A 20,478-nucleotide genomic window follows, 5' to 3' on the forward strand; every position below is an offset into this window, starting at 1 on the left:
AGCACAGGTTCAGAAGGATACTTCCAGTGCTCCACCAGATGTTCAACCGGTCCATGACCCGGCCCCTGTCCCAGCAGTAGAGAAACAGCAGGCCGGAAACCAGTCTGAGGTTCCCGCCAGTACAGAGGACCAGGGGACTACTGATCAGCCCATGACGACGGATTAGGCTTGAGGAGCCACTCTATATCCTTTCTCTGTTTATATGCTTATTTTGGTAGTTGGCATTGGGTACAATGCCAACTTTTATTCGTGGGAGTGCGCCCTACTATTTTGTATTTTGATGGTTGATACATTTGGGATGACTGTACATATTTATTTGATTCTTAGCTTATGTTGCTAGTTGATAGTTGGCATGTATATAACTTTTCATTCTAGTTACTTTTCTACTTTATGTACATATTCATTCCCCCCGTTGTATATTCTACTCCCCTATTGTACATATTCATTCGGTTTTTTATTTTCGTTAAAAAAAATTTCGTTTGTAGCTTCATAGCAAGCTCGTAGCCTTTTTATTTTGTTTTGGCATTTGCAATAAGCCCTTGGTTTTCTTAATGTCACGGTTCTTTCCAAGGGTAGAGTGTTGTGCGAACCGGGTGGCTCTTCCTAATGATAGATGGCGTGACAACCTTCTTAAGGGTTTGAGTCCGTTTTTGATTTTTCGTTTTTTTTTATTTTCAAGTTTTGCAGTAAAGGATACCTCAGGCAAAGCTTCACTTGGGCCTAACACATTTGCCTTTGATCCTATGGTCAAAGACATAATGTTGTGCTTAGGATGGTGAAAGTCGTGGCCTTGAGACTCTTGTGTTGACCAAATAGTCATCATGTGGTCGTATTGAACCATTGTGCGCTTGAATCGTAACTAAGGTCGTTGTGGGCCCTCGACTCGACATCTTTAGCAATCCTTGAGTGTGTGTGGTGAGAATTCGATTTGCGAGTCCAGGTCCCGAGCCGATGGTCTAGAACTTGCCCCGAATATTTGTTGAGGCAAAATCCCAGGTGAAATTTGGCTTGAGAAGTTATTGTAGGGTCTCCTTGATCCAAAATGCTAATATTGAAAAATTCCATGACCTACCAATGAATTGATCCCTAGTTAACCCTTTTGAGCCTTGAACCTTCTTCTTTCAAGAACCGAAGCTACAAGCCTATACCCGTTCTTAACGATACCCTCTCGTGGCACCCAAATCTTCCCTTGAGTAGATGGCAAACGTCTAAGTTTGGGGGGGACAAGAAAGAAAACAATGTGGTAAAAAGTTACAAAAGCAAAAGAAAATAAAAAAAAAGAAAAAAAAAGAAAAAGAAAAGATAAGACAAAAAGAAAGACCCAATTGAATAAGGTCAAAAAGGGGATTCAAAGAAAACAAAAGTGAAAAAGGGTGTGGAAAAAGTAAATAAATAAATAAAAATGAGAAATGTGTTGAATTGCATGAAAAAAGGGTGACAATGTGTCTCTTTGATGAAATGTGTCAACTCTTGAAGCTCTTGTGTCACACTTGATCCACAAGCTTTCAAAGTTTAAATGTGTTAATGATGCATTTGCATTGAGGGAAATTGTTAGTCCCAATTGACGCTTGTTGAGGTTACTTTAGGATAAGCTGAAATTACTTGGATATTGCCTTTGAGGGGTGGGTTTTGTTTTGTTCGCTTGAGGACAAGCAAAGGTTTAAGTTTGGGGGAGTTGATAAGTAGGATTTTAACATGTTTTATACACATACTTACCTCCGCTTTGAGTGTAAATTGCTACAAAATAGTCCCAAAAAGCTTACAGATTGCGCTTGATTGCAGGTTTGAGCTGTAAAGTGACAAATCGTCAAAGATCAGCTCAAATTGGAGTGAAACCTGCTCAAGTGCCAAAGATCAGTAGAGTGAAGACATTCAAAACTTGGTGCGTACCGCACCATCATGTCATGCGGCCGCACCATAAAAGTTTAGAGACTAGGAACTTACAAGCCAATGCCCCATGCGGCCGCGTCCCAGTTCATGCGGCCTGCGTCTCACTCATGCGGCCACACAATATTGCTATGCGGTCGCGTCCAATAAGTTCAAAGAGTATTATATTCCAGAAGCAAACCACGCGGCCGCGTCCAACTTCATGCGGCCCGCGCTCCCTCCCATGAGGCCGCACTCTATGGTCACGCAGCCCGCATCAGTGAAGTTTAGAGAAGCTGCAAAACCTTTCATGCGGCCGCACAACAACTTTGTGCGGTCCGCTCCAGTTTTCATGCGGCCGCACCCCAACTTTGTGCGGTCTGCATCACCATTTTCAGAGAGCAAGATTCAGAGGTCAAGCAACCCAGTGCGGCCGCGTGCCATCTTTGTGCGGTCCGCACTAACCCCGCCGGGGCATTTTTGTCCAGTTTTTCCAGCCCACTATAAATAGAACATTTTACCATTTTTAGGTCAAGTTTTTTACAACTGACAGCTGTTGCACTCGTGCGACTTATGTTTCGGCCTATCTTGGGCATTTTTAGCTTAGTTTTATCATAGATTATTGTAGTTTAGCATTAGCAATTAATTAATATGATTGTTTTATCTTCTATTTCTTCATTTTCTGCTTTAACTATGTCTAACTAAACCCATTAGCTAGGGTTGTGGCTCAACCCTAGTGTGGATAATTAATGGGTGTTGCTTCTTACTGATAGATTGATATTGAGTGTTTGTTATTTGGGTTAATTTTATGGTTTAATTAAGGATTGATGGTTGCAAACATTGATTCTAGCTTAGTGGGTCTTGACCTTTCTTGAGAAAGAGAGTCTATGACCCCAGAATTGACACAATAAGGGATTGGGGTGGATCCATGAGAAATGGTAGTCCCAATTAACGGGTTAAACCTCGAGAGAGTAATCACCCTACTTGAACCCTAGTTGCTTGGTCTAATTGGCCTACCCAATTGAGCTCGAGAGAGTCAATTGGGCAAAATCGCTCTCTCTACCAAGAGGTGTGAGAGTGAGTACAAATGTGCACGGTTATAGCATTGATCCCAAATATGTCAATCTATTATTAGTAACCTCTACCCGTTAGTTAACCACCTAGTGATGCCACGACCCTAGTGCCTTTCTCTATATTAATCACAACTTAGAACATACCCTTTTAGCATAAATTAGCTTAAACTTGTAGTTGATAATAGTAGTGATTAAACAAAAACACAAAAAATGGTAGAAGTACAATTAGGAGCAAACACGCATTCCTAGTCTAAACAAATACGCAACTCCATTCCAAGCTCCCTGTGGAAATTGACCCCGATACCACTATTCGGGTAAAAGTATTAGCGCCCGCTCCTCCTACTGTTGTGTAAGGTTGAGTTCGCCGCGATCAGCAGCCATTGTTCACGCGTTGAAGATTTAGAGGCACTATCTTTACGGCATCTTGTGTGAGGTATTCACGGATCATTGGAGCCTGCAATGCTTGTTCAAACAAAAGTAACTCAACTTGAGGCAGAGGAGGTGGTTGGAACCATTGAAAGACTATGATATCACCATCTTGTATCATCCCAAGAAGGCCAATGTGATGGCGGATGCTTTGAGTATAAAGTCAGTGAGTATGGGCAGCCTTGCGTACATTCCAGTCAGTAAGGGATTGCTTTCATTAGATGTTCAGGCTTTGGCCAATTAGTTCGTGAGGTTGGATGTTTTTAAGCCTAGTCGTGTTCTAGCTTATACAGTCACTCGATCTTTATTGTTTGAGCGCATCAGGGAGTGGCAGTATGATGACCCTCATTTTCTTGTCCTTAGGGACACAGTGCAGCACGGTGATGCCAAGCAGGTTACGGTTAGGGATGATGGAGTTTTGAGGATGCAAGGTCGTGTTTGTATGCTTAATGTGAGCACCTAATTTTTGACAATATTTAATTTTTTGTCACTTCTTCTATGTAAATATTTTAGGGGTTTTTAACCTACAATTTTTAGCTTTGTTACACTTTTTATTATAGGGTAAAAATATAAAATTTTAAAAGGTGAATTATTACTATTACTATTATTTTATTTTTTATTTTTAAAATAATTAAAAAAATCAGAAAAATATAACAAAAAATTAATTTTCGGGTGAGATATAAAAAATAAGAAAAAGGGAAGTATGGAATATAAAAAATAAAAGTAAAAGTGGGTGGAATTCTCTTTTAAAAAGTAAAAGAAAGTGGAAAATTAAAAGTAAGATTTTGTGAAATTTTTTTTAAAAATAAAAGTAAAGAAAGTTGGAATTAAAATATAAATATAAAGGTAGCTGAAAATTAAAAAAAATTAAAGTAAAAGAAAGTAGAATTTTTATAAGAAAAGCAAAAGAAAGTGGATTATTTTTTTAAGAAAAGTAAAATAAGGGGAATCCTCTTTTAAAAGTAAAAAAAAGTGAGATTTTAAATAAGATAAAAGTAATTAAAGTTGGAATTTAAAAAATAAAAGTAAATAGAGGTGGGATTTCTTTTTATAAAAAAGAAAAGCAAATTGTAAGTGGGATTTCTTTTAATTAAAAAATAATAAAATAGTTTTAAAAAAAAACCTGAAAAATTTCGAAAATTTTGCTATAACTAAAAGAGAAAATCTGAGAAGAAAAGAAAAAAAGGAGAGAAAAGAGAGGGGAGAATTGAGAGAAACAAATTTTTTCTTCTTCTACGCTACGACAATTTCTACTCGTGTTATTCTTTCTTCCTCTTTCTTTCGAAAATTTCCAGCAATTCAACACCCCAAAACCTAACAAAAAATACCTCAAAACATCCCCTTTTACATGCCAAAGAGTGGTGTTAACAGTCGAGGTCGAGGATTCCGTTGGAGCTCTGTTCACCGGCTTTGATGATCATCTTTGCTTATGCTTGTTCGGCGTTCGTCTGAATTATTGTACATATTCTTGGAGACTCATTTAATTGAAAATCTTGCATTTAAAGGTTTATTCTTCCCTCTTTTTTATCTTATTTTATGTGATTTTATTTATTTATCTTTAAACTTTATAAATAATAATGTAAATCAATCCTTAAATGTTATATGTTTAATCATGTTTTTGAAAATATAGTATTTAAACTTGCTAAAAGTTTGGAAGATTTGGACACTAATAAGTTTAGGCTTCAATTGTTGGGATGTAGGGTATTGGTATATGATAATTTATTTATTCAAATATCTAAAATCATACACTTTTTCCACAAAAAATTCCATAACTTTTGGTCTTATAATAATCTTAAATTAGTTTAGAAAAATACTTCAAGTGCGCTAGTTTATTTAGGTGCGCTTTAAATAATTAAATATCATGGCTATGTGTATGGTCTCCGTGGCATAATTGTTATATGTAACAAAATAAGTATTAGAACGCGTAACTTATTTCAAGATAACTTTTTTTTCATAATTTTAATCAAGCAATAAAGCGGACATAGGTAAAAGATGATAACCAACAAAACACAAGTTATCCAAAAAATAGTATAAGCCAAATATAGTCAATAAAGCGACCGTGCTAGAACCACGGGACTCGGGGAATGCCTTACACCTTCTCCCCGGTCAACAGAATTCCTTACCCGGACTTTATTTTCGCAGATCAATAATAAAAGAGTCAAACTTTCCTTTGAATAGTTATCAAATAAAAGGTGACTTGGAACACCCAAAAATCAATTCCAAATGGCGACTCTGAATAACAAAATAATCCATATTTCAAATTTGTCACTTTAATTGGAAAAAACTCTTTAACCCACAATCCATAACACACATTATCTTTTGGAGGGGTAGAAAAGGGGTGTGACAGCTCTGGCGACTCTGCTGTGGACCTTTTAAGAATTCGAGCTTATACATGTTGACTTTTTATTTGACTTTATTAATTTTGTATATATTGTGATTTATCTGTGCCTAATGTGTTGCCTGTTCGCTTTTTACTGCTTCGATATTGTTGAACTGTACATATAAACTGGCTTCTCACGCACCCCCTCTGAGTCTTCTTGAAATTAAAAATTGGGCATTTGCTTGACATAGCCCGCTTTCTTTGAGATAGCCTAGGTGTTTGTCACCCGGTGAAGGATTTTAGTCACACGTGTTTTAGGCGGGGAGCACCACCAGTTAAGCCGGAAAGCAATGCTACCGGTACACTGACCCTCCTCGGCTCGAGTTGTCCGCTCGAGTAAGCCAGTCTAGATACCTTCTCCACTAGGATTTAAACCTAGAAGAACAAACCTCATACCGGATTTCCCTAGTAGGTTCGCTCTATGTGCATCACATGCATTTGACTTAGCGAAACTCGGTACAGGGGTCGGGTCCGTATAAGACATGTATCTTATTTGAGACCATCATGTTCACGTATGTGCTACTTGATACATCATTTGGAAGGCTTACTTGCATTGTCGACCGGCTTTAGAAAATTGGCGCAGCGGAATCATTAAAAAAAGAAAAAAGAAAACAAAAAGGAGTCTTTCTCATAGTTTAGCGCAAATAACCTTTTTTTAAAAAAAAATTTAGTAGTTTGGCGCGAGGTGTAAAGATTAATTTTCAATAAACATCAAAAGAGAAAAGTACCCAGTTTCACCGAACTACGCGAGTTTGATTCTCACCGGATGTGAGATACGTAGGCAAGCTCCATTGGGTTCAGCCCACATGTTTCCAAAAAAAAAAACCTATTTTTGTCACCTTTTACTGTCTTGCCCTCATGCTCCAGCTGTTTTGCCAAGACAGCCTTAAAATCTTCCTGGGAAGTGCTGAAGGGCCATTTTTGTAAAAGTAGTTACTTTATCCATATTTGTTCACCTTTTACCATTTGCCTTTATGACTGGCCATTTTTGTCGAAGCAACTTTAAACCTTCCAGAAGTACCGAAAGACTGTTTTGCAAAAAGTAGCCATTTTTATCTAGCTTTGTCTGGTTATATTTGCTGAGACAGCTTTTTAACCCCTATAGGAGTAGAAAAGGGTTATTTTCGTAAAAATAGTTTTTTATTTTATTTTTTATTTTGTCTATTTTTATCATTTTGTTCCTGTGTTTGGCTGTTTTTTGCCGAGACATCCTTTATGTCTTCTATGGAAGTATTAAAGGGTCGTTTTGTAATAATAGCCATTTTTTTGCTTTTATCATCTCAACTTTTGTGTCCGATAATTTCAAAATATATATTGTAATTAAAAAAAAAAATAGTTTGAGTTCTAAATTGGGCAAAAAAATAAATAATGAATGATCATAATTTGCATATAGTTTAGGTAAGTCTTAACCCTTTATATTTTACTCTTAGGATCACCATGAGGTCTCCACAAAGAAGCAGTCAGAAAAGGGTAAGGGACGAGACACCTCCTATGTTCTTGATCAGAGATAAGACCCCGAGTAGTCTCTGTAATTGGTGGGCTAGTTGTGCTACATGGGAACAAAATCAAGTATTTAAGCACCTCAAGTTCCTCACAAACATCATGGGAATTAAGCCTAACAGAGGTTTAATCGAGGCTCTAGTGGGTTATTGGGACCCCGCGAACAATGTCTTCAGGTTCAAAGATTGTGAAATGACGCCCACATTGGAAGAATTAGGTGGGCTCATCGGATTGGGGAGAGACCTTCGTGGGAAAAAGCCTGCTGCTCCGAGAAATGTTGGTGTGAACAACTTTTTAAAGAAATTATGCCTCCGTCAAATTCCAATGGTTTTGTTAAACGAAGGTTGGGTTCCATTGGAATATCTCTATGACAGGTTTGGGGACGAGAAAGGGTTCGAAAATTTCTCGGGCATAGAATTCGTCAACCAGTTGAGTTACGACGCTTGGAGGGAGTTGAGAATCTTCGCGTTCATGATATCATTTCTACGGATCATGGTCTTTCCAGAGCACGGTAGGTGCATCAGAATTCGATTGGTTGCGGTGGTCTCATATTTGCAAAGTATCGAGGATCATACCATTCTTCCCATGATTTTGGGAGATATTTTTCGAGCTTTGACCTGCTGCCAAGAGGGTGAAGATTACTTCGAGGGATGCAACATTCTGCTGCAGATGTGGTTCATAGAGCACCTTTATCATCATCCAATAGTAATAAATTTCAATGAAAACTGGTTGAATTACATTGGATGCCACCCAGACAGGGTCGCAAGTTGTAATCTTCCAGAGGGGGTGAGGGCCTGGAAGAAATTACTTGGTTCATTGAATGCTGATAGAATCACTTGGAACTATTATTGGTTCCCTTATGCTAGGGTCATGCATATGTCGACGTATCGCTCGTTCTTCATACTCATGGGTTTCAAAGGTTTCCAACCCTATGCGCCTCTACGCGTCATGCGCCAGTTAGGGAGAGAGAAAAAGAGGCCCCCGATTGAGGACATGCGCCCGTTCGTGTGGAAATTCAAGGGAGAGGAACCTCCAAGGGAGTCATATGCACAAAAGGTTTGGTTTGGTGGTCGATTTTCTGATTTAGATGAGATGGCAGCTGATCGTGAACGTGGGGAGGTAAGCCTCGCATACCTTGAGTGGTCTCACAACCAGGCTATCCCCGAGCAAAGGACAGAAAGATCCATACGGCACGCAGTTGATTGGGAGAAGGAGATCGAGGTCAGAGTTAGAGAAACCAGAAGGGAAGCGGCACAAGAGTTCCAATCTCGTATTGACACTTTATAAGAAGATAAGGGCATTCTGGAGACAGCCATGGACGTACAACAGGTTGATTTTGAGTGGGAAAAGGCTCAATGGGCACGAGAGAAATGAGCACTCAAAGCCCAAATTCGAAAGAAGAACATAGTCACAACCGCTCAGCAACAAGAAGAGAAAGAAGCCCAGTTCAGGGTAGTCCGTGATCAAGAGTGTAGAGGTTTTGCTCCATTAATCCAAGGTCTAAGGGATCAGATAGGGGAAGTTGAGTCAAGCAAGGAGAGCTAGATCGCGGAGTGTGAAATAGAAAGGCACGAACGACTACCAAAAGGTGATCAATCAGTTAGAAGTAGAGTTTATAGAAGTTTGGCGCCAGAAAGATATGGCCTTGGACTCCTCGAGGTAGCCACATATACCTCAAGAGCGTGTAGGAGTTGTCAGGGAATGACGCCTAAGCGGTTTGCAGAAGTATCATTGAACGTTGCTCGTCATATATCTGCAGACCTGGAAAGAATATACCGCAATGTTGGGGGTCAGCCGCAGGAAAAAACGCCTTGATTACAGCGATGCTGGTGGATTTTTACTGCAAAGATCAAAGTCCTTTTTTTTAGTTATCAGTCCTTTATTATTCTTGATCCTATAAGAGTCTTTTGGTGTTTTGAGTCTCGTTGTTTTGCCTTTTATCCTAAAAAGTCTGTTTGAGTCAAGTCTGGTCTTGTTTATCTTTATGCAATTGCTTCTTCTTGAGTCTTGTATAAAAAATTTTATATATATATATATATATATATATATATATATATATATATATATATATATATATATGAAAAAGATTTTGTTTAGAAAAATTCGAAAATGAACCCAAAAGATGTTTGTTTTGTAAAAAAAAAGGTCATGTCCCTGAACTACGTAATGATCTGATTCATGCGGCGACATGATACGTAGGCAACCCACAAAAGGTTCGATCAAAATATTTTTCAATGAATCTAAGCTGGGATCAAAATGGGGGGAGTGTAACTTGATAAAAAAAAGATGGGGGAGAAGGCGCCAATAAGAAGCAACTTGATAAGCCGGAATGAAACATGAAGCCTTCCAAAATGTATTTTAGAAACGGTGATGATGTTAGGAGCATGGCATGTTATGTGTAATTCATATCTATAAAATGTCTAACCCTAACACGTTTGTTGTCCCTTATAGAGAGTAAGTTTAAGGTGGTTGGTTTGTGGTGAATCTGGCAACACATCATTACTTCACAAGATCTAAGGGACCAGTAGTAATGGATAACAACGATGAAATCGAGTTGGTCAGTTACAATCTGCAGGGTCAGTCAGTTGAGTAAGAGTCAGAAGAAATAAGAAAATTGAGACAACAACTGTCAGATGTATATCTAGCTTGGGTTTCCGGTCGACCTCCACCCCAGGGTCCTTCAGAGGGAACATCCACCATACCCCAGGCTACTCAGACACCGCTCCATGCAACGAGCGATCTCATTCTACCACCAGGGTATGTGCCAAACTACAGCCTCCATGCTGCCCCCGGTACTTTTAATATGCAACCTCCAGTCGCACCGTTTAGGAACACCCCTCTAGTTGTGTCTAGTGCACCGGTATATACAATACCACTGCCACCACCTGTAACAAGACCCAACAATGAGCCACTACCTCAGGTTTATGATGGCCAATACTACTCCCCAAATATGGCTTTCAGGGCCTCAGCTCCCTACAATCAGACTCCTAAGTATGAGTCACTAGTGGAAAAAAAAAAGCCTGCAAAGACAAGTGAGCCGGATGAGATGGCCAGGAAAGTGAAAAGTCTTGAACAAAACATAAAGAACATATAGGGAATGGGTGGTCACAAAAGTGTCTCGTTCAATGATCAGTGTATGTTCCCTCGCATCCATTTGCCACCAGGTTTCAAGACCCCAAAATTCGAGAAGTATGATGGACACGGCGACCCTATCGCCCACTTGAAAAGGTAATGCAACCAGCTGAGGGGTGCAGGCGGAAGAGAAGAATTGTTGATGGAATATTTTGGATAAAGTCTTATAGGGGTAGCCTCTGAGTGGTTCATTGACCAGGACATCTCTCACTGGCATGTCTGGGACGACATGGCCCAGGCTTTCGTCAAGCAATTCCAATACAACACTGATATTGCGCCGGATCATAATTCTTTGTCCAATATGAAGAAAAAGCCGATCGAAAGTTTTAGGGAATATGCCATCAAGTAGAGGGAGCAAGCGGCTAGAGTTAAGCCACCCAAGGATAACCACGAGTTGATCACTGTTTTTCTGGAAGCTCAAGAGCCTGATTACTTTCAGAACATGATGTCTGCGATGGGTAGACCTTTTGCAGAAGCAATCAAAATAGGGGAGATGGTCGAAAATGGCCTCAACACTGGTAGAATTGTAAGTCAAGCTGCTATCAAAGCCACCACCCAAGATATCCAAACTGGGTCGGGAGGTTTGGCAAATAGAAAGAAGAGAGATGAAGGGTTCATGATGGCTTCGTGATCTAGGGAGTTTCAAAGAGGGGTATCGCACCATTATGTTCAAGTTCAGCAGGGGCAATCCAGCTACCCTCAACATTATTATCCCCCGCTGATTCCTTAATACTTTATAGGCCCACTGCAATATACAGTGTTCAATTCTCAATCATATGCTCGGCCTCCCAATCAACAGGTACAGGCACCAGCTCCAAGGGCCCCCCGACCTCAGCAAAAAAATTTCTGGGCACCCTACAATGCTTGTCCCAGGAAGGATTACGGTTGAGAGCAGAGGCCGGTGGAAAAATTCACCCCATTTGCTGAACCATACTCTAGTCTTTTCCGGAAGCTGAAACAGATGGGCATGATTGGACCCATCGCTCCCCACCATATGCATCCCGATTCACATGGATTTCAAGTAAATGCTAGATGTGAATATCATTCAGGTGCCCCGGGGCATAACACGGATGACTGTTGGACTCTAAAAAGAGCTATAGAAAGACTCATCACTGAAAAGTTGATTGTGGTAACAAATGGCGAAGAACCTCCCAATGTTACAAACAACCATTGCCAGCATACAACGATGTTCATTTTGTAGTAATGATTGGACGAGATCTGGAATGCAGGCCCTTTAATCGGGTAGAGATAACCGTGGGAACAATTCAAGAGGGAACCAAATGGGATGTAAGTCCGATCCAAGATGTGCCATTGTTTGTGAAAGGTGCTCTGATTTTAGAAAATGTAACTTTATTTGTTCCCAAGGTCACGAGAATGGAAGTTCGCTCTAGTGTTCCAAACCCAAGGTTGTATGTCCTTGGAGGCCACCCCAGCACAAGGCAGAAATAGGGCAGTACAAACGTTATAATAGAGCCGATCATAATCAGACCTTCCATGCAACCCCCTGTGACAAATACAAAAACCATTCCTTGGAACTACAACAAAACTGTGATGACGTACAAAGGCAAGGAAATCATAGAAGAAGTGGGGGAAACTGGAGGTTTGACTCGATCAGGGAGGTGTTACTCTCCAAAGGAGATGAGGAAGGCCAAGCAAATCAGAGAGGGACAATTGCCAATAAAGAAATCTGTCACGGAAGAAGAGGCAGAAGAGTTTTTAAAAAAGATGAAAGTTCATGACTACTCAATCATTGAATAGCTAAGAAAGACTCCTGCCCAAATCTCTCTACTATCTCTACTCCTACACTCAAAAGAGCATGCCCGTGTACTAATCAAGACCTTAAACGAGGCACATGTCTCAAAGAAGACCATAGTGAATGAGTTGGAGAAGATGGCTAATAGATTTTTCGAGGTAAACAGAATCTCCTTTACTGATGATGAACTTCCCGAGGAAGGAGCCTGGCACAATAGGGCTTTGCACCTGGTCGTCAAATGTGAGGGGCATTATGTAAAGCGAGTCATGGTCGATGGAGGCTCGAGTGTAGATGTATGCTCTCTCTCTACTTTGCAAGGCATGAAGATCAACATAGACAGAATCCGACCCAGCAATGTTCGCATCCGGGCTTTTGACGGTTCAGCGAGAGATACCATTGGGGAGATCAACCTCACTATGACGATTGGACCGGTTGACTATGAAATTGTCTTCTAAGTAGTGGACATGGACATTTCTTATAACTTTCTTCTTGGAAGGCTATGGATCCATATGGCTCGAGCTGTGCCATCCACATTGCATCAGATGGTCAAGTTCGAACACAATAGTCAAAAGATTATTGTTCACGGAGAAGATGAGTCATCCATTTATTAAGACCCGTTAATCCTGTGTATTGAGGCCAAGGAAGGGTGTGAGTCCATTGTCTATCAAGCTTTCGAAGTGGTTTCTGTGGACCATGTTGAGGAAGGAAAGCCCATTCTGCATCCTCGTCTTTCCACCACATCTATAATGGTGGTTGCGGTTATGATGAGACAAGGTTATGAGCCAGGGAAAGGCTTGGGGGCACTATTGCAAGGAATTTTAGAGCCTATTTCTCCGTTCGGTAACCGGGGTACTTTTGGTTTAGGCTTCAGGCCAACACAAGCAGATAAAAACAAAGTCAAGCACCACAAAAAGCATGGATGGGTCTTGCAACAACCTATCCCTCACATTTTCTACACTTTTGTCAAGCCACGACTCCAAGAGGTTCAAAATTCCTCGGCGTATGCAAACATTGATGAAATTTGTCATGGCCTCAGCCAGATGTTTTCTGAAGTGAATATGATCCAGGCTGGTGAAGGCACTAGTCGTGTCGATATACAACTAATTGACCCAGACACCATGCTCACCAACTGGGAAGCAACTCCTCTCCCCACAAGGAAGGAGTCTTGGTAGTTTGCTTTTGCAGCTTCTTTTTTGTATTTTTGGGTTACTCTCAGGGTTGTAATCCAAACATCTCAGTGTGATTGTTTTATTTTAATGTTAACCCTTCTATCATTTCGAATTCAATAAAATGCAGTTCAGTTTCGTATTAAGTTTTGTATCTTTCCCTTTTCCTAATTCCTGTCATTTTATTTCCATTTCAGTTTTGTTAATGTCGGCTTTAATAACACGACATGCATGAGGAATTCATGCCCAGATCTTAAAAAGCTATCTAATATTGAAATAATGCATCAAGAGGTGGAATATGATGAAGATGAGGTTGTTGAGGAAATAAAAAGAGAGTTGGAACAATTTGAAAACAAGCCTAAGCCCAACCTCAATGAAACTGAGCCAATTAATATCAGAAGTCTTGAAGAAATTAGAGAAATGAAGATAAGCATTCACACCGAACAGAAAACCAGAGATGCCTTGATTCAACTTTTATTTGAATACATAGATGTGTTTGCTTGTTCTTACGATGATATGTCGGGTTTTTAAGTGTCGATCTAGTGGTTCATCAGCTTCCTACGTATCCTGATTTTCCACCAGTCCAACAAAAGCAACGCAAATTTAAAATAGATATGAGTGACAAAATAAAAGAGGAAATAATGAAGCAACTGAACGCCAATATGATTAGAGCTGTCTGATACACCACCTGGGTGGCGAATGTTGTGCCTGTGCCAAAGAAGGATGGAAAGACCAGAGTCTGTGTTGACTACAGGGGCCTGAACAAAGCAAGTCCAAAGGATAATTTTCCTTTGACAAATATCCACATTCTTGTAGATAATTGCGCAAAGCATGAGATACAATCATTTGTGGATTACTATGTTGGGTACCACCAAATTCTAATGGATGAAGATGATGCAGAAAAAACTGCTTTTACCACAGCATGGGTACCTATTGTTACAGGGTCATGCCATTCGGTTTAAAGAATGCAGGGGCAACTTACATGAGGGTCATGACCACCATTTTTCACGACATGATGCATAAAGAGATTGAAGTATATGTCGATGATGTCATCATAAACTCAAAGACACAGGCTGATCACGTGTGCAATTTGAAAAAGTTCTTCGAACGGCTTCGAAGGTATGACCTTAAACTTAATCCAGCCAAGTGTGCATTTGGGGTTCCATCTGGGAAACTCCTCGATTTTATAGTTAGCCGAAGAGGCATTGAACTGGATCCATCTAAGATAAAATCCATTCGAGTTTTGCCACCTCCGAAGAACAAAAAGGAAGTCATGAGTTTACTTGGGAGGTTGAACTACATCAGTAGGTTCATTTCTCAGCTCACAACCACATGCGAGCCCATCTTTAAGTTGCTAAAAAAGGATGTCGCTATCAAATGGACGGACGATTGCCAAAAAGCCTTTGACAGGATCAAAGATTATCTGTCAAAACCCCCTGTACTGGTCCCACCTGAACCTGGTAGGCCTTTGTTTTTATATCTATCAGTGATGGATAATTCCTTTGGATGTGTTCTGGGGCAACATGATGCAATAGGAAAAAAGGAACAGGCAATCTACTATTTGAGCAAGAAGTTCACCAATTATGAGGTTAAGTACACCCTTTTAGAAAGGACATGTTGTGCCTTGACTTGGGTCGCTCAGAAGCTGAGACATTATCTTTTGGCCTACACTACTTACCTCATATCCAGAATGGATCCTTTGAATTACATCTTCCAAAAGCCAATGCCCACTGGCAGGCTCGCAAAATGGCAAATCCTGCTCACAGAGTTCGACATCATCTATGTCACTCGCACCGCGATGAAAGCACAGGCTTTGGCAGATCATTTGGCAGAGAATCCAGTTGATGATGAGCACAGTCCACTTAGCACATACTTCGCAGACGAAGAGGTCAACTCAATAGAGGAAGTAGTTTCAGATGATCACCCTGTATGGAAAATGTATTTTGATGGGGCTATCAACATCAAAGGAGTTGGGATCGGGGAAATCCTCATCTTACCTATTGGACATCATTACCCTGCAATAGCCCGACTTCGGTTCTTCTGTACCAATAATACGGCATAATACGAAGTTTGTATCATGGGTTTGAAAATGGCCATCGATCTGGATGTGCATGAACTATTGGTTATGGGAGATTCTGACTTGATTATCCGGCAAGCCCAATGTGAATGGGAGACTCGAGACATCAAGCTTATTCTGTACAGACAATGCGTGCAAGACTTGAGCAAAAGATTCAGATCCATCAAGTTCAGGTACATTCCCAGGTTTCACAATGAGCTAGCCGATGCCCTGGCCATTTTAGCCTCGATGCTCCCTTATCCAGGTAACACTCATGTTGACCCACTAGAAATCCAAGTTCGGAATCAACACGGTTACTGCAATACAATCGAGATGGAATCATATGGTGAACCATGGTATCATGATATCAAACAATTCCTGAAAACAAGAGAATATCTAGAGCATGCCAAAGGAGATCAAAAATGAACTATAAGGCGGCTCGCCAATGGTTTATTCCTGAATGGGGAAATTCTGTACAAGAGGACCCCAGATTTAAACTTGTTGAGATGCATAGGTGCTACAAAAGCAGAGTGGATCATGAGTGAAGTGCATTCAGGGGTATGCGGACCTCACATGAATGGATATGTTTTGGCAAAGAAAATTCTGCGAGCAGGGTATTATTGGCTTACTATGGAGCGAGATTGCTTCAGATTTGTTCGCAAGTGTCACCAATGCCAGATTCATGGTGATCTGATTCACTCGCCTCCTTCGGAATTGCATCCCATGTCCTCTCCTTGGCCGTTCGTTTCTTGGGGAATGGATGTCATTGGGCCGATCGAGCCAAAGGCTTCAAATGGGCATAGATTCATTTTGGTTGCAATTGATTACTTCACCAAGTGGGTGGAGGCCGTCACTTTCAAAGCAGTCACCAAGAAAGCAGTGGTAGATTTCGTTCACTCCAACATCATCTGTCGCTTTGGTATCCCAAAGACCATTATCACAGACAATGCAGCCAATCTAAATAGTCATTTGATGAAGGAGGTATGCAAACAATTTAAAATCATACATCTCCATTCTACCCCTTACCGGCCAAAAGCCAATGGAGCCGTTGAAGCGGCAAACAAGAACATCAAGAAGATTCTTCGGAAGATGATCCAAGGTTCCAAGCAATGGCATGAAAAGCTGCCTTTTGCTCTTTTGGGATACCGCACGACTGTTCGCACATCTGTTGGTGCAACTCCGTATCTGCTTGTATATGGAACTGAAGCTGTAATACCCGCTGAAGTCAAAATTCCCTCTCTCCGAATTATTATGGAATTAGAGATTGAAGACACTGAGTGGGTCAAGACCCGATTAGAACAACTGATGTTGATCGATGAAAAACGGCTAGCAGCAGTGTGTTTTGGCTAGTTGTACTAGCAAAGAATGGCACGCGCTTACAATAAGAAAGTGCACCCAAGGCAGTTTGAGGTAGGCCAACTGGTGTTGAAACGCATCCTTCCACACCAGGTGGAAGCTAAAAGAAAGTTTGCCCCGAACTGGAAAGGACCCTACATCATCAAGAAAGTGTTACCAAAAGGGGCCTTGCACTTGGTAGATGAAGAAGGACGGGTACCAGACATGACTATTAACGCAGATACAGTCAAAAGATATTATGTCTGATATATACCCACTGTAGAATTTCACGCATTGATTTTCTTAGATTGAAGTGACAGAGGCTATCATTTGCTCGCTACTCCAAATAGGTGTCACCCTTTTGTTAAGCCTTTTGATTCGTATTTGTCTACCTGTGTACTTGGAAAAAAAAGCCAAAAAAAATCCTTGCATTGAACTACGTGAGACCTGATTACGAAAGGATACGTAGGCAGCCTTACCCTGGGTTCGGTCCCATCAGAACAAAAAACCCATATTCCTAGTACTCCAAAACTGGGGCAGAAGTTTGTTTTATTTCACGGTTTTTCTAAAAAACGGTTTCCAAAAGTTTTAATTCGTTTCAAGGTTCATTTCGCCTTTTTACCTTTCAAGAGCTTCTGATCGATGTGTTTGAGAATGTTTGAAGTTCGCATGCCAAGGACGTTGGGTAACCTCCCTCATGCAGTATCTTAGTCAAAAAAAAATGAGAGAGTCTTATCAGTGAAAACCCGTTCGGGCACTATAAGGCAACAGTAAACAAAGAGATGAGAGAGTCTTATTGGTGAAAACCTATATGGGCACCATAAGGCGACGGTTAGTAGAGAAATGAGAGAGGTTAGTTAGCGAAAACCTGCAAAGGGTGCTACTTGCCGAATAAGGGTCTTCGATTCTCCGGCATGAGCACAACCAAGACAAATTCAAGATGAGCATTTGCGGCAGATTTTGAGAATTAGACAGCTTAGACAGATCAGGCGTCCAGTCCAAAATGTATGTTATCATTCATTGAAGTCAGCACATACCTCCAGATAAGTGTCCATATTCCTTTCCCCCAAAGGGACACCTTTTGTTTAAGCACAGTTCTTTTTCGCTTCCAATTATTATTCTATTTTTACCCATATATTTTCTTTGAGTCCCTTTTTGTCTAATCCTGCATCAAAATCGAAGCAAAGAAAGGGCTGCAAAACTGGATACAGTTTCCCTGTAATGTCAAGCACAATTTGGGGCATATATGGCATTGACGAAGGCAAAAATCCATCTGTGATCTAATTTGATAAGGCGAACAAAATGTCTCAAAGAAACTGAAAAGGTCGCCTAAGCAAAACCTGCTTCATAAGAAAAGTTGATAAGCACTACAGACACAAACTGATACTGGGTGTAAGACAACTGAGCTTGATTTTAAAGAAAAAATAGCCTTGCCTTAGAGACAAGGGTAGCGGTACCATGGACATCTCGGTACCACGCTGACAGAATAAGTTCTTCAACAACAGTGGCCGTGAACCAAGCTACTCAGGGCATCAAGGCCACAAACCAACCACCACTTTGAAAACTCACAAATTTTTCTTTGTTTGAAGCAGGAACAAAGCATGCAGAATGGTGATTCTAAAAGAACGAATGTCATCAAACGTAAGTTCCTTAAAATCTCCATTTTTCTTTTACTTTTGGCATACGTCACTATTGTTCCCACCTCCTATTTTTATTTAGCTTAACCCAGGTAAAACCTTTTCGCCTAGGGGGATCCAGCTCATAGTTCCGGGTAGAAGTATTCTTTGCTCAGGTTATTTTTACGTAGCTTAACCTAGGTAGAACCTTTTCGCCTAGGGGGATCCAGCTCATAGTTCCGGGTAGAAGTACTCTTCGCTCAGGTTATTTTTATGTAGCTTAACCCAGGTAGAACCTTTTCTCCTAGGGGGATCCAGCTCATAGTTCCAGGTAGAAGTACTCTTCGCTCAGGTTATTTTTACGTAGCTTAACCCATGTAGAACATTTTCGCCTAGGGGGATCCAGCTCATATTTTTGGGTAGAAGTATTCTTCGCTCAGGTTGTTTTACATTAGCTTAACCCAGGTAGAACCTTTTCGCCTAGGGGGATCCAACTCATAGTTCCGGGTAGAAGTACTCTTCGCTCAGGTTATTTTTACGTAGCTTAACCCAGGTAGAACCTTTTCGCCTAGGCGGATCCAGCTCATATTTTCGGGTAGAAATACTCTTCGCTCAGGTTGTTTTTACATTAGCTTAACCCAGGTAGAACCTTTTCGCCTAGGGGGATCCAGCTTATAGTTCCGGGTAGAAGTACTCTTCGCTCAGGTTGTTTAACATTAGCTTAACCCAGGTAGAACCTTTTTGCCTAGGGGGATCCAGCTCATAGTTCAGGTTATTTTTATGTAGCTTAGCCCACCCAGGTAGAACATTTTTCGCCTAGGGGATCCAGCTCATAGTTCCGGGTAGAAGTACTCTTTGCTCAGGTTGTTTTACATTAGCTTAACCCATGTAGAACCTTTTTGCCTAGGGAGATCCAGCTCATAGTTTTCAGGTAGAAGTACTCTTCGCCCAGATTTTCTTTTGTTAGTTTAACCCAGGTAGAACTTTATCACCCAGGGATTCAACATTTTTTTTTGGTCAGTAATACAGGGTGCCAACCCCTGGTTACATTTCCTTTTCAATAATACATGGCATCAATCCCTGGTTACATTTCCTTTTCAGTAATACAGGGTGCCAACCCCTAGTTACATTTCCTTTTCAGTAATACATGGCACCACCCCGGGTTACATTTCCTTACCAGTATAGGGTACGCTAATCCCTAGCTGAGCTTTCCAACATAGGGTCTTCACTCCCTAGTAGACTTTTAGTATAGATATAGGGCCCACTCCCCAATCCCTTTTTCTTAAGGATACACAATCCAGATTTTATTGCTTTTAATAAAGAAGTAGTTTAGAATTTTGTTACAATAACTCACGAAATTTTCCTAGTGAAAACTGGGGCAGAAAAATTTCGTTCGTTTGTTTGCTTTGGTGTTTGAGAAGGTTTTACCTCGAGGCACAGGGTTCGAGATGCCCAAAGAATGAGTCTCAATCTAGAATAAAGAAAAAGGAAAAAAAGTGAATCCAAAGTGCAGAAGCGAAGGAAAGATGTGGATTGCTCAAGACATAGTTGAAGTCACAAGCTCTGCATGTTCCGTTTTGATCTGAAAAGCTGAAGAAGAATGAACCAGCGGTTGCAGCTAACGAGCATCAAGATTCAGATCAGAGTCTGCAGGAAGAGCCATCCAAGACTCAAGATCAAGTTTCAGAAGACTCATAGATAGGAATCTTGTAACTCATAGCTGATAGGCTTGTTCAGTTTTTTTATGTAATAACAGACTTACGGACCGGAGCCTCGACGGAACCTCACTCGACTTTTCAACTCATCATTCCACAGTTCTCTTTGAACTACACGCGACCTGATTCCCCTATAACTCGGGATATGTAGGCTGTCCAAAATCAAGACTCGGTTGCACCCTTTCTCTTTTCTCTTATCCTTATTTCTTCCCTTTTGAATAAAGATATGTTCAAAAATTAGTTACATGGCTCACCTTATCTTTGCTCGAAAACTCTTCATGTTTCCAAGCAAAGAGGGGCAGTTGTGAGCACCTAATTTTTGACAATATTTAATTTTTTTTTCACTTCTTCTATGTAAATATTTTAGGGGTTTTAACCTATAATTTTTAGCTTTGTTACACTTTTTATTATAGGGTAAAAATACAAAATTTTAAAAGGTGAATTATTATTCTTACTATTA

Source organism: Nicotiana tabacum, chromosome 1, assembly GCF_000715075.1.
Source record: "Nicotiana tabacum cultivar K326 chromosome 1, ASM71507v2, whole genome shotgun sequence".
Classification (NCBI taxonomy): domain Eukaryota; kingdom Viridiplantae; phylum Streptophyta; class Magnoliopsida; order Solanales; family Solanaceae; genus Nicotiana; species Nicotiana tabacum.